Raw genomic sequence first — 13,416 nt, forward strand, 5'->3', positions numbered from 1 at the left:
TAAAGAACAGTCCCTAATGGAGTATTTTTTTCCCCCAACAGTATCTTTATTGATTTTAACAACAGTAAACAAAGACCTACACATACACACATCCGGTATGTGTACATTTACATCCACAGACGTGTAAAAGAAAAAGACAATAAAAAATAAGGAAGAAAATAAGTAAATAAAAAGGAAGAAAATATGTAAATAAATAGGAAGTGAATAAATAAATAAAAAAGGAAGAAAATAAGTAAATAAAAATAAGGAAGAAAATGAGATCACAAATTACAGGTTGAGGATCTGGTTAAAGTACATGCTTTAATGTTCAAATTTGAGGACCTTTGACAGATTTGGACATTGCAGAGGGTCACTTATAGTATACAACCCAACATGTGGGTTAAGTCTGTCCTCTCTAGATAACACATGAAGGGACCCCAGATGTTCTGAAAGAGTGATTGATTACCTCTGATAGTGTATGTAATTTTTTTCCAAGGGCAGAGATGTTGATAGTTCAGAAACCCATCTACCTAGACTCGGCTTACTGACTCCTTCCATGAAGGAGCATTAACTCTTTAAGCCAGCAACAGGCGCATAATGGAGCATGTGTAGGATATATGTACTTTAAGTTATGTGGAGGATCTGAGTCAGGTTGGCTCAGCTGGGGTCTATAACTCTGTAAACAAACACATGTAAATCACAGTCCACTCAGAGTGCTGATCCAGTTCCGTGTCTTAAACCCGGTGCTCCGTGGAGTGTGACAGTTCAATCCGACCGGAGCACCTCCTCCTGGGTTTCCTCCCCGCTCCCTCCCGCTGCTGCTGGTTGGCTACATTGTATCAGTTCCCACACGAAGAACCACCGCGGCACTCATCCAGAAACGGTGAATACGGGGGGAATTAACCTGGATGGGAAGCTCTCCGCTGTGGGATTAATCGCCAGAAGGTCGCGGGAGAGGACTGGACTTGTGTCGGGCTCGAGGCGGCGCCGATAAAATGCCCTCAGGACTCGGGGTGTTTTCGATGAGGACGGTATCTCGAAGTGTGATGGCAGAAGTCCAGTGAATCGCTGGCCTCCCCTCCTCTCTTGTGTTGGATGTCTTGGGGAGTGCGCTGCCACTGGTTTCTGGTGCTCCAGTCTTCCTCAGAGCTCTTATCCTGATTCACACTCTTGATTTGTTGTTTTTATGGAGTGCACACCACCATGGACGGACCAGGGTTTGGAATAGGAGTGGCTAGCTAAGTCGGTAAGTTACTACATGTCTCTCTTCTATCTCTTTGCCCCTCTCTTATTGTTGACTACGACTCGTTAGCCATTTAACGTTAGCCTTGCGTGCAAAGCGAGCTGGCTAGCTTCTCCACCGTATAGCCAACACAGCATGCAGCAGCAGGCGAGCTAGCCAAGCCTGACTGCACTCTGAGCTCATTGTTTCACTCTGCCAGCTAGCGTACTAGTCACATTAGCTCATTACACCGAGCTAACTTAGCCCTGCTAGCTTCTGGAAGTTCAACCAACGTGTAAACATGGAAAACGAGTACTCAAGTAACGTTAAAGCACCTAAATGCTAACTATTACTGTGGGTGCATGGGGAGTAACGGTCAGCGCGTGGAGAGTAACGTCCATTACTCGTCACAAAAACACTTGCCTTCATTTCTAATTGCCATTTAAAGTTAAATATTAGACAGTAAATGTGTTGGACAAAGTTAAAGCTGCAGATTCCACCAGTGTTTGGTGTCTAGTGTTTCCCAAGTTGGGCACCGGGGACCCCAGGGCACCCATTAGAGGGTCACCCCCATGTTCCCAGGGTGCTATGTCTCTTCATATAACCCAACATTGTAAAAGATTGGTTTTGGATAGCTTTGCATTTTAAATTGCAAAATAACCAAAGGCTATGGAGGTTTAAAATGCAGTTTGAATTGTAAATATCCGTCCAGCCACTTTGGAGGTATCAGTGTCTAAAGTCAGGAAAACTGACTTGCATTGGATACAAGTTAAAGCAGGGGTGTCAAACATACGGCCCGGGGGCCAGAACCAGGCCGCCAAAGGGTCCAGTCTAGCCCACTGGATGATTTTACACCTTATGTTGATGCACAGAGGTTTTAAGAGCAGTTAAAACCAGTGAGTCGATACCTCCTGTGAAATACTGCCTCAGAGGCTTTTCCACTTCGACTGGAATACAGTTCTCTGAAATAACAATGAATACTCTTGATATAATCTAACATTGTAAAACACTGGTTTGGGATATCTTTGCATTTCAAATTGCAGAATAACCAAGGGCTATGGATGTGTAAAATACAGTTTGAATGGTAAATATCCGTCCAGCCACTGTGGAGATATCAGTGTCTAAAGTCAAGAAAACTGAATTGCATTGCATTTAAGTTAAGGCAGGGGTGACAAACATACGGCCCGGGGGCCAGAACCGGCCGCCAAAGGGTCCAATCTGGGCCACTGGATGGGCTTGCACGGTGTAAGAGGTTTCAGTGAGTAGATATTTCATGTAAAATACTTTTCACTCCGATTGGAACACAGCTCTCTGAAATAACACTGAAAACTTTCTGTGGTCGTATTTAAAAATATTGAATTTTGTGCAAAATATTATCAACCAGCAGCTTCAGTACAAAAGAATCTGGATCAGACTTCTGTCATAAAACAGTATTGGTGGCACCCTGCTGCAAATGCACTGACAATACTTGAAATTGTAAATGGTTTGTCAGGCAGGGGATGACTTAACCTACGTCTTCAACAGCTTCCACTATAATGGAAATTAAAAGTCACGTAATGAAAGTAAGTAGTGGACTGACTGAATGTGGAAAAACTGAGACATACTGGTGAATTTGCACATCATTTTTCATAGGATAGTTTGGGCTGTTTGTCACTTGTTTTGTAAATGGACAAACGTTTTCTGAAAAGACGTATTTACTGTAAAAAAAAAAAAAGGGAAAAATTTGAAGGGGTTGTTATGAAGTGGGTTCCGGCCCACTTGAGATCAAATTGGTCTGTATGTGGCCAATGAAGTAAAATGAGTTTGACACCCCTGAGGTAAGGGCGTAGGTTTCAACGAGTATAAAATATTGACCCAGGGAAACATACATTGATCATTTTATCAAGGGAGAAACATTGCTGAGAACATCAAACCCTTTGAAAGGTCTCTTTAACTTATCAGAAAGACACTGAGCAGGGGAACACCGATATGTTTCCTCACTGACTAGGGGATTTTATCTCAGGAAAAACAGAAAATGAAACATTTTCACCAACGTGTCACTCTCGAGGTTTCAACACAATGTGAGAATATGTGTGAGACATGACTATTTGAACCTTACGTTTCACTTCCGTTCCTGGTGCCACAGTTTGTTACACTTCTGAAAACATCCAGAACAAAGTCTTCTCCGAGGGGACAAGATCTCATTAAAATGGTGGATTGTGGTCTAATAAATTTTGGGACCCTTCTCTCCCGATTACTCAGATTCTTTTTGTTGGCTGGTGTTACTGGGGCTGTCCCATCTCCCCTGAAGTGAGTCATTCAATTAAAGTACTTTTTTTTGTTTAACTAGACCACTATGGGCTAACCCTGTGGTCTGTGCTGCTCCATGGAGTATGACAGGACCACATGAAAGACCGGCCAAGTAGTCTACAGCCCAGTACTCTGTTAAAGCTTGCAGAATTTCCTAATTTCTCTCAATGGTTAACTACAAAACACTAAGAAGAAGTTTCTTAAACACTGTCGTTAACTACAGGTTGCCTTTGAACGGAGCAGTATTAACCTAAAGTTGAATTAGCCCTATTTGAATTGGCTAAATGACACATTTTTGGAGGACATAAGTGTGAGATGTGGTTTTAATTACAACATACAGTTGTCATTGTTCCCAGTGCACCACTGCCAACTGTTAATCAGTTGTTAACATATGTTATTTGTGCTTCTGTTTTGACTAATGCATCTGCATAGTGCTTACAATGCATCTCTAAAGGTCCTCCATCTGGTGTGACTAAATCAGTGGCTATCTAGTCGAATGCCACATCCACACTAATGCCTGTTTAATTTCAAAACGATGTTACGAAACAAAAACAGTCTCTGTAAACACAAGTATTGTATCAGAAATAATCTCCGTCTATACCAACATGCCTGAATATGCACACGACCATTTATGTACACTGGACATGCCAGTGTAAACGAGAAGCAGATATTAGATTGTTTACTCTGTGGTTAGTTGCTTAATTACAGAAAATACTACGGAAATGGTGAAATGTAAGACCAGAGATTTCTTTGCTTGGACCCACGATGAGGTTGAACTGTTACTGAAAGAAACACACGAGTATAAGGCAATCAAGGTGGCATTAAACAGATTGGGATTTGTTGCAAAGCAAATACGGCAACATAGTTCAGTGGTACCAGGAGCATTATCCATCGCTGAAGAAAGCCATGACAATTGGAAAGAATTACCCACAGAAGAGAGTTGAAATTACAGAAACTAATTGATACTTTGGCTTGGCTCAAAAAAGGGTTTCTGCATCGTGATTTTCAAAAGTCTTCTTTTCCGCCCTCCTAGACTCAAACGCAACCCTGAAATTTTTAAACGAAGACAGGTTCAGCAGCGTTTTCAAATATCTCCATTTAAGGGGTTTCAAAATGCCAAAGTAGTGTGGACGCTAGATTTAAATGTAGCAGTAGTTACGTGTTTAAAATGAAAACGTTTTAGTGTGGGCGCAGCCTAACTGAGTGTTAAGCATTACCTCACAGACACATATCTGAGAGAGGGTCGATAGTGTTTGTAAAACGGCCATCCAATTCTGCATCAAGTGTTAAATGCATAAATTGGCTAACCTAGGCCGATACATCCGTGTTTAGATCACTGCAAATCCACTGGTTATGTACATGTTAACAAAAATTGCCAACATAAATGCCAAACTACCCGCAAATATTGATATCGGTATCTGCCTCAAGAAACCAGTATTGGTTGGGTTATAGCGTGCACTTACCCACACAGGGATAGGCAAATTTTGTCTATAACTGAAGGCGAGAGCCGCCATAAGGTGTGTTGTCAGTGAAATGGTTGGTTTGTTTGTTCATTTCAGTTGCTTGCCAAAATTTTTTATCGCCTATTGTCAATATTTGTCTAGATAATTGCACCAATAACCAAAGCAAGAGAAGGGAAACTTTCAGTATTTGTTATTGAAACATTTTCCTTGAGGGCCTTGAACATTTCCGGCTAATGCTGCAGTTAATTTGAAATATCAGTTTGGCAGCTCTTTTGTCCGGGTGTGGCAATAACTCTGCACTGGGGGCACTGGTGAAGGAATGAATCTTCCTACAGACAATTGTAGTTATAGCTGTAGTGTTAATCCACTTTGCTCTAGTGTGTCATGGAATAAACATGGCTGATTTACGCCATCAGTGTTTTGGATCTTCTTAGTTTACAGTTAGCTAGCAGCAGACTTTTTCATGTGTAATACTTTAGTCTTTGTCACAGAGGTCTGTAGGTAACAGTTTGTTTTGCTTGGAGTGTAGCCTTGGTATGCTGCAGCAGCCACTGTTTGTCTTTGTAGTTGAGAATGATTTTCGGTGTCATACAGGAAGTAATGTCTCACACAGCACCTAAAAAGCGATGAATTAATAGTGTGAGTCACTCACCAATAAAGTGTTTCAGTGTTCGGGACATTTCACCATTGTACGCAGCCAGCCACAGAGGACTATTTCAGTCCAGGGAGCAGTGAAGATCAACTTTACTAGAGCTACTGTAATTTGTCAGCTGTGCCTATAAATGATTCAAGCCTTTCACTTAGCCTGTAAGAGTGTTTGGTCAGTATTGATTCATTACTGACTCTTTTGTATTGATTTTATACATTTTAAGGGTGTTTTACGTTGAGACCTTTTATTACTTATTCTTCTCATGCACTCGTTCATAATGAAATCAATACAAGATATAGTAATATAACACCATCAAGCCCAGAGGATTTCACAATGCCAAGGATTTTTTTGCCCAAAATTGAAATTATGTAGCTGGCAAAATAGTTGTTGGCGCAGTGGTGTTCCTGTTAATAACTGTAGAACTTCTTTAGAACAAACATGTTCATTTGTTCCTTTCTATCTTTTCTTATGAGGAAACTTTGGCTCAGTGTGAGGCAGGGAGCTGGTACCGCTTCCTTTCCAGCTGACTACCTTTTCAAAGGCAGCTCCTCTCCATCTGATTACCCTTTTTTTAGTAGTAATTTGTTCTAATCATTGTAAGGGTGTTAGGAGCCTTGTTGTAGCATGCCAGACACATTTTATACAATCTGACAGCGCCATCAATTGTAAAGTGGAAGGGAAATTTAAGACTCCAAGCCCCACACAATAGCATGACAGTTTATAGTTGTTAGAGATGTGTAAATTTGCCCAGTGCTTGGATGAGAGCCTGAGGTGAACATTAGAGCAATGCCACTTGAGGAAATAACTATTTCCTCATTCACTAGTTTGATTTTTGTAATGGCAGAGCTGCTGGTATGTTTCAGTGGGGGAGCAATGACAACAGCTTTCACACAGACGTGTTTCTGTTGAATAGAAGGAAATATTAAGTTTCAAGGTTCCGCAAAAACAGTGAAAGTTTGTGTATTGTTTTGTGTTTATGTTGACCAGCCGTTCACCTTTTTAAAATCTGCTCCGCATCAGGCTGGGTATCAAAGACACAGTGTGAAGGAATAGAATTTAATAGTGTTTGTTTAGAGGTCCAGGGCATCAGATTAGTCCAGGACAAGGGGATTATGTTGGCTTTGTAAGGCTCCCGTCATCTCATGGCCTCACACCAGCTGATGGCAAAGTAAGAAAGGATTTAGCCCATATCCTTAAAGGTAGCTGGCAATTTGAAAAGGCTTCCAGGCACCTTTTAAAAGCACCTGAATGAAGCCATGCACTTCAGGTGAATGTATACCCACATATGCGCCTATGTTCTTGGTTTTTATTTTGAGAAGAGTGTGCATTCCTTCATATTAAGAATCCATATTAAGCCTCATAATATAGTTAGTGTCATTAAATAGGTTGTGATGCGATGGAGCACCTTTTGAGGTTTAAAACATCCTGCAGCATTTCCCCAAGGTTGAGATTTGTTTGAAGTGGTCGTCCCTAAGTGATGGGGGTTGGGCTTGTTTGAGCATGGATGGGAAGCTCCAACATTCAGCTCTCGAGAGCCTGCAAAAAAACATCATTACATACATGACCTGACTTCCAGATGGTAGTCAGTAATTGTAAATTCAAATCAATGCAATTGCACACAGCAGGCTTTTTTTACTGCATTAAATAGGTAGACATTAAAAGGGAAGAAGTAATATTAAGATTTTTTGGGGGGTAGAGTCTCAGGATTTCACGGTCAAGCTCTTTGTCCCTTATTCTGATGTTAGCCCTTTAGATATCTGTCAATACACAGTAGAGTTGCAACAATAAAATTAGTTTAATCTGCCATCCCAGCTGCCAGAAAAAATGTTGGCATTGTATGTTTCTGCAATCCACGGATATGTTACATTTATAATTTAGGAGAGACATTGAAATCTGATGTTTTAACAGTGCTGTGGTTAACGTGCGGCTAGGTTTAGGCACAAAAAACACTTGGTTACGTTGAGGGAAAGATCCTGTTTTGGCTTAAAATACCCGGTCTTGGGGGGCACAACCTCAGCAAGAAAGGCTGTGATGACTCAGAATAAAACAGCGGCTTTTCATGCAACTATCCTTGAAGGAAAGGCAGCAATGTGTCGGTAAGAAACAGCTACTTTTCATGCCACTATCCTTGAAGGAAAGGCAGCAATGTGTCGGCAAGAAACAGCTGCTTTTCATGCCACTATCCTTGCAAGAAAGGCAGCAATATATCGGTTAAAAAACAGCTGCTTTTTTTGCCACTATCTTGGCAGGAAAGGCAGCAGTGTATTGGTAAAAACAATTGCTTTGCATGCCACTATCTTGGCAGGAAATGCACTGATGTCTCTGTAAAAAACAACTGCTATTCCTGCCACTATCCCTGCTGGAAAAACACTAATGGGTGACTACAAAACACCTATGTTTGGAGCCTAAAAAGCTGCAGGAAATGGCACTGTCTCCTCCACCTCCAAATGACAGCTCATGTACTACGTCACTTTAGAAACGTTGATATATTGTATTCATGGTTTGCAGAAAGTACAAAATAGCTGCCAACGTTTTAATCTGGTAACACTGAATCCACAACTGTTTTGACAATCTGTTAATTGATGTAATTTTTAAGTAAAAAATTCAATGTGAAACTCTCCAATGCTGCTTTTATGTGTCTTAACAGTATGGTAAATGAAATATCTTGGGGCTGTGTTTCACTCGATGGCATCACCTGTAAACTATGTTATATAGGCCAAATGAATAACTGAGAAAATATGCAATGCAGTTTTTTATTTTCCTTCAGCTGCATACAGCACACTCGGCCTAAAGTGGGCTCACATTACAATTTAAGTTCTGTAGATACTTGTTTAAACAGTTGAATAGGTCTGCATTAGAAGAAAGCCTGCATCAAAGCTTTCCTGTAATGGGTTAAGTGTTTTGTATTGTGCTCTGTAGTTTTCTGTGAAAAACCTGTAGTGAGAAGTGTCATCTGGAGCTGCTGTGGGTGGAACATTTGAACAGCGTTTGGATCGTCTCTTCCACAGGAACAAAATGCTGAGGTTCAAATGCAGCTTTCAGCCAACAGCAGTGCTTAGGAGGCACCTGAGAAATATTTAAATGTTGCAGAAACGGTACCAATGGAAACAACAGCTCACTTCACTCACAGACCTGCACCCGCCTCTGTAAACATCATTAATTAAAACGGCTTGTTGCTGTTTTATTTGCTCTTATTCAAACGTTAAAGCGCAGCGAGGCGTTTTTCTGACAGCTCGTGGTTTCCTTGAGATGCACCGGGTCGGAGTAAACAAAGGATCTGAAATGGATCTGCGTTTCTATAGTCAATATTGATCCACCCACCCATCCATCCACCCATCCTGTGAACTGTTGTGTTAGCCTGTGTGAGAACACCACCTCCTTTATTTCCTGGGGCTGCTATTTGTAAAGTTGACCAGATGTGACAGTCGTTATTTGTATTGTTGAGTCGAACATGGATTGAAAAAAATATGCAACTCTGCTTTAGTTTTTATAGCATTGAGTGGATTTCTCACAGGCGAATTGCTAATTACAGCAAAAAAAAAAGCACACATTGAATGCTTGTTGCACAGTTGCTGCTTTGCCAGAGACTGGTGATCCATCTTTTCCTGGGATGCGAGCCCAGGTTACACTCAACTCTCCCCCACACAAGCTATAAAGATATTGTCAGCTTTTGTGGCGCAGCACAGTCTTGAGTGCTACGAAAATGCTGTCTCATTTGCCTTCAGTTTGAAGTATCGCACTCCGTGTTCTTAGAGAGGAAAGCCACGGCAAAATCATGAATCAATACAAGCTGCTTTTGATAGGTTTGATTTTATTTTTGTGTTGTTGCTGTGATAACGAAGCCCCCGTCAAATTGCATTAATGTATTAGACACACAATTGCTTTCAGTACTGTCTTCATTCATCCACTCATAAGCAACATGGCCTCGTTAATCACTCTCGCTTCACTTGTTCCTGACACTGGTGATCTTTTCACTGCAAGTTACACGCGGCAATTTTCCATCCATAAATGACTGATTAATACACCAGTGTACAGGAAATGATATGAGGTTGTGATATTTTAAAGCTGTTCTACACTTGAAAACATAATTTGTTGACAGAAAGCAGAAACTCCAGTGTCCTCCCAGATGTATGTAAGCTTGATTTTAACTGTCTTCTATAAAGATGCATTTTTTGGGTTGAGCTTATTGTCGAGAAAGAAAGTTGCGATGTGTGGGAATTCCTCAGAGCTACATCAATACTTGAGCGTGGCGGCAGTGGGTGGTTCTGAGACACTGTCCCTGTTGCCCTAATCATACTGCAGAACCCACTATCATCTGCAGAATCAAAGGGAAACCGTCGTCTCTCGGATGACACATGCATCACTTGTGATATTGACGAGTAAATGAGAGAACATCCACAAAGGACAAAATTGCTGCAGTCTAAAATGGAAACAGATGATCAAGTGGAACTTCAGCGTGAATGTCAATACTTTCTGAAAAAGTAGGTTTTTTTTTTTTGCTTCCCACAGCTGTCTTAATACGAACAGAGATCTACTATCCTGTTTCAAATCACCGCCTGAGCACACATGGTATCAGAATTGTTATATCCATTTAAGTTTAAAACATTCCCATCAAAGCTGCTTCAGTTTATAGACCACTGAAGTGTTGTAATTTCAGGCTCACAGTGATCATGTCCAGTTATAAAAAATCAACTGAGATTACAGACTTCAGTTGTTTGATTTTTGCAGAAGATATAAACATCACGGGGCGCGTTTATGAGGCAATATGTGTTTTCACTTGTTCAGTAGTGGGAACATCACTTAAGAAACGAGTACTGGATGTTTTTTTTTTTTCAGCTTAACATTTTATAGCGTGACTTAAACTGGTTCACATCTGCGTTATCAGTTCCAAGGAATCCCCATAAAATCTACCAGTTTTGAGCGTAATAGTCAGTGTTGGCGTGCAGTTACAGGCAGTTGTGTGAGTGCCCTCAGGGTCTGACAGTCATGGTTGGCCATTTGCCCTCTGCAACCACACTTGGACCAGTGTCAACCATTTTGTGTAGTCTGGTTGCTGCTCTTGGTAACCAGCACATTGATTCCTCTGTCCTTGGCATGAGATCTTTCACATGGGCAAAAAAGAGTGTTGCTTTTGTGTTTTGTTGGAAATGACAGAATATGTGTAAAGTTCACATTGAATTCAAAATAAGTCAGACTTCAGTGATAAACCCAGGGGACATTTTTTTGACACTGAGGGAGGTAAACCCAACGAAAGAGTTATAAACCAAGGTTGGGCATAAGAGTGTAGTGATACATTGATGTCAATCAACATATCAACTAAACAGTCAAAGATCTAATATAATCAATGCAAAGTAAAAACATTGATAACTGTCGTCATCTTTAAAATATGCCTTTATTTTGAAATTCCCATGGCACTTCTATGTCACCATTTCCATCCAAGAGAACCTCCTTCTTAAACATTCAAACATTAGTAACGTCCCAGCGCCAGGCAGACAATGGTGAGCAGTCAAGAAAATGGCATTGAGGATATTTACTGATAACGCCATATATTGAATGGGAACCCTGAATTGAATTGAAATAAAATCATATGCTGAAAAACCTTGTGACATCAGCAAATGACGCATCGTTGTCCAAAGAACTGATATTATGTCGTATTGTAATGAAACTTGTGATTTACCCTGTGAGTTGGGGAATTGGACAAATATGTTGACTCTGTGCGATTGGCTGAGCACATTGCCTGTTATTATTTTGGGCATATTTTTTTGCCCTGTTTGGTTCAGTTCAATCGAACTCAAGTTCGTTTGCCCTCTAAATGCGGGTCGTTTGGGCAGGTGTGAACACAGCAATCGCACTTGGGTGCGCACCACAACAACCGGACCGAGACCTTCTTGAAGAGGTGGTCTCAGTCTGGTTACAAATGAACTCTGGTGCAGTTCATTTGTGGTGAGAATGTGTTCTGACCTCAATCCGAACCAACTGCAGTCACATGACACATTGTTTGGGTTAAACATGAGCATGTTACAGTCCTGGAGGATTATTAATGTGCACCTCCTCCTGTACTGCCTTAATATGCACATTCAGCACATCCAATGCATCAAAACATTGTTTTCTAGTTGGAGCCGCGCCTCGTTTTCAAACTGTATGGTTTGACTAAAATGAACAATGACAGCAATATAGTCCACGATGAGCAGCGCTAAAATCAACCTGCGTAGTTGTCCCTCCATTGTGACATTAGAAAGTGTCACATTTATCTTGTAAGTACTCTTCTTCAACGTTTGGTTTACTTCCTGGAAATTCTGACCAATCAAGAGCAGCTTTCTCACGCAAGGCATTTGATCTGGTCTGCTTGTAAATGCTGCCATGAGAACATGAACTAACTCTAACAAAATAAGTCCCTGATTCAGACCAAAGCAAGTGAACTCTAGGTCTGAAAGCACCCTTAATAAGACAGTTAAGCTAGTCTTAGTTCAGTTAAAAAAAGCGCTAAGAGAGCCTGTGGAATGTTGTGAACTCAGCGTTCATCTCCCAGTTGAAACTATGGGTCGCACAGGCCTGTATAAATATATAGGCAGTCAGCAGTTGTTGGGCGGACAATTGCCAGTTGGAATATTTTAACATAATGCCCAACCCAGTAGAATATAGGCTTGTAATGATTTGTCGATCAAATCAGACACAAGTTAGGAGCTACAGATCTGATGAGGCTGCAGGAAGTCATCATTATCTGTCCCTGTTCATTTTCCAATTAATCCGACAAGCTGATGGAACCAGATTCCCTTATTTGGGCTGAAAATTACATGTCATCCTCTGAAGGAAAATCAATCGAAAAATCATATTAAACATGTCAATCTCAAGAGAAGAGATCTTAAACAAAGCTCGGGAATGTGATTAGAGAATGGAGTTAATAGAAAACAAGTAAATAATGCACACATGCAGTAATCAACGCTATTCATTTACCCATTATAGAAAAACAACCAGTAATGGCCCTGAACAGATCACAGTGAATCTGCAGGCAGTGTACATTGTTTTGTTCTGGCTTCAGAGCAATGATGCTAACAGCACATGATAAAAAAAGCATTTGCAGTGTGGACATTTGTCTAAACAGTCAGAGAAGCGATCTTGTGGCTTTAACATAAGTGGATTGGACTGTCCCGACTGGTTTGGAAAAATATGGGTGGGTAACGTTTCACTCAACAGCTTAAGGCAGATTTATGCCTCTGTGTTGGGATGTTGTGGTATCTACGTGCGGGGCAACGGGCTACATGGAGACCACAAGAATTGCAATTGGACAGCTTTGTCTGCTTTGTGTTTTCGACAACATTTTTCCATTGCTGGTGGAGTTTGTTGATAGGGAAGACATCATGGAGCAGGTTGAAAAAAAAGTGCTGGATAATCCTCCTTTTCAGTAATGTCAGACAAATGTGTGTTTTGTGATCTTGCAAAGCTGTTTCCACTGAAAGCCTCCTCCTAACCACGATCGGCTCTGCCTATAACAAATGGAGCAAACGAGGGCGAACCCTAATTACTTTGGGTGTAGAATAAAAGCACGACACATGAAAGCACGACACACGATGCCACAACAGTCAACGGGTTAAATCCTACGCTCAACTATAAATCAGTTCCCACGCCGTAGGCATCTAGTGCAGGAGCAGTGAAACAACTCGACAGAGGAGCATAAATTCAGCTTTAGTGTTATTAGTCGTAAAGTGAAATATTGGGATCCTTCAAGCAGTGAATATATCAGACTAAATATGAATATGTAGCTGGAAAAGAGCACTTGTGCCTCTGTGGATGGTTGTCGTGGGTTTAAGATGTAC

General features: G+C 41.0%; 1 protein-coding gene across 2 annotated transcripts in view; it reads left to right on the forward strand.

Moving 5' to 3' along the window:
* The first annotated feature begins 268 nt into the window (after positions 1-268).
* The window catches only part of LOC126396394 (zinc finger protein 609-like), a 113,985-nt gene continuing 100,837 nt past the window's right edge, over positions 269-13,416 (forward strand). The window contains exon 1 of one of the 2 annotated variants that reach the window (XM_050054430.1): positions 269-1,225. The gene's annotated coding sequence lies outside the window, so the exon portion shown is untranslated. The remainder of the gene's footprint in view (positions 1,226-13,416) is intronic. The other variant, XM_050054438.1, reaches the window with a different exon arrangement.

Source organism: Epinephelus moara, chromosome 1, assembly GCF_006386435.1.
Source record: "Epinephelus moara isolate mb chromosome 1, YSFRI_EMoa_1.0, whole genome shotgun sequence".
NCBI lineage: Eukaryota > Metazoa > Chordata > Actinopteri > Perciformes > Serranidae > Epinephelus > Epinephelus moara.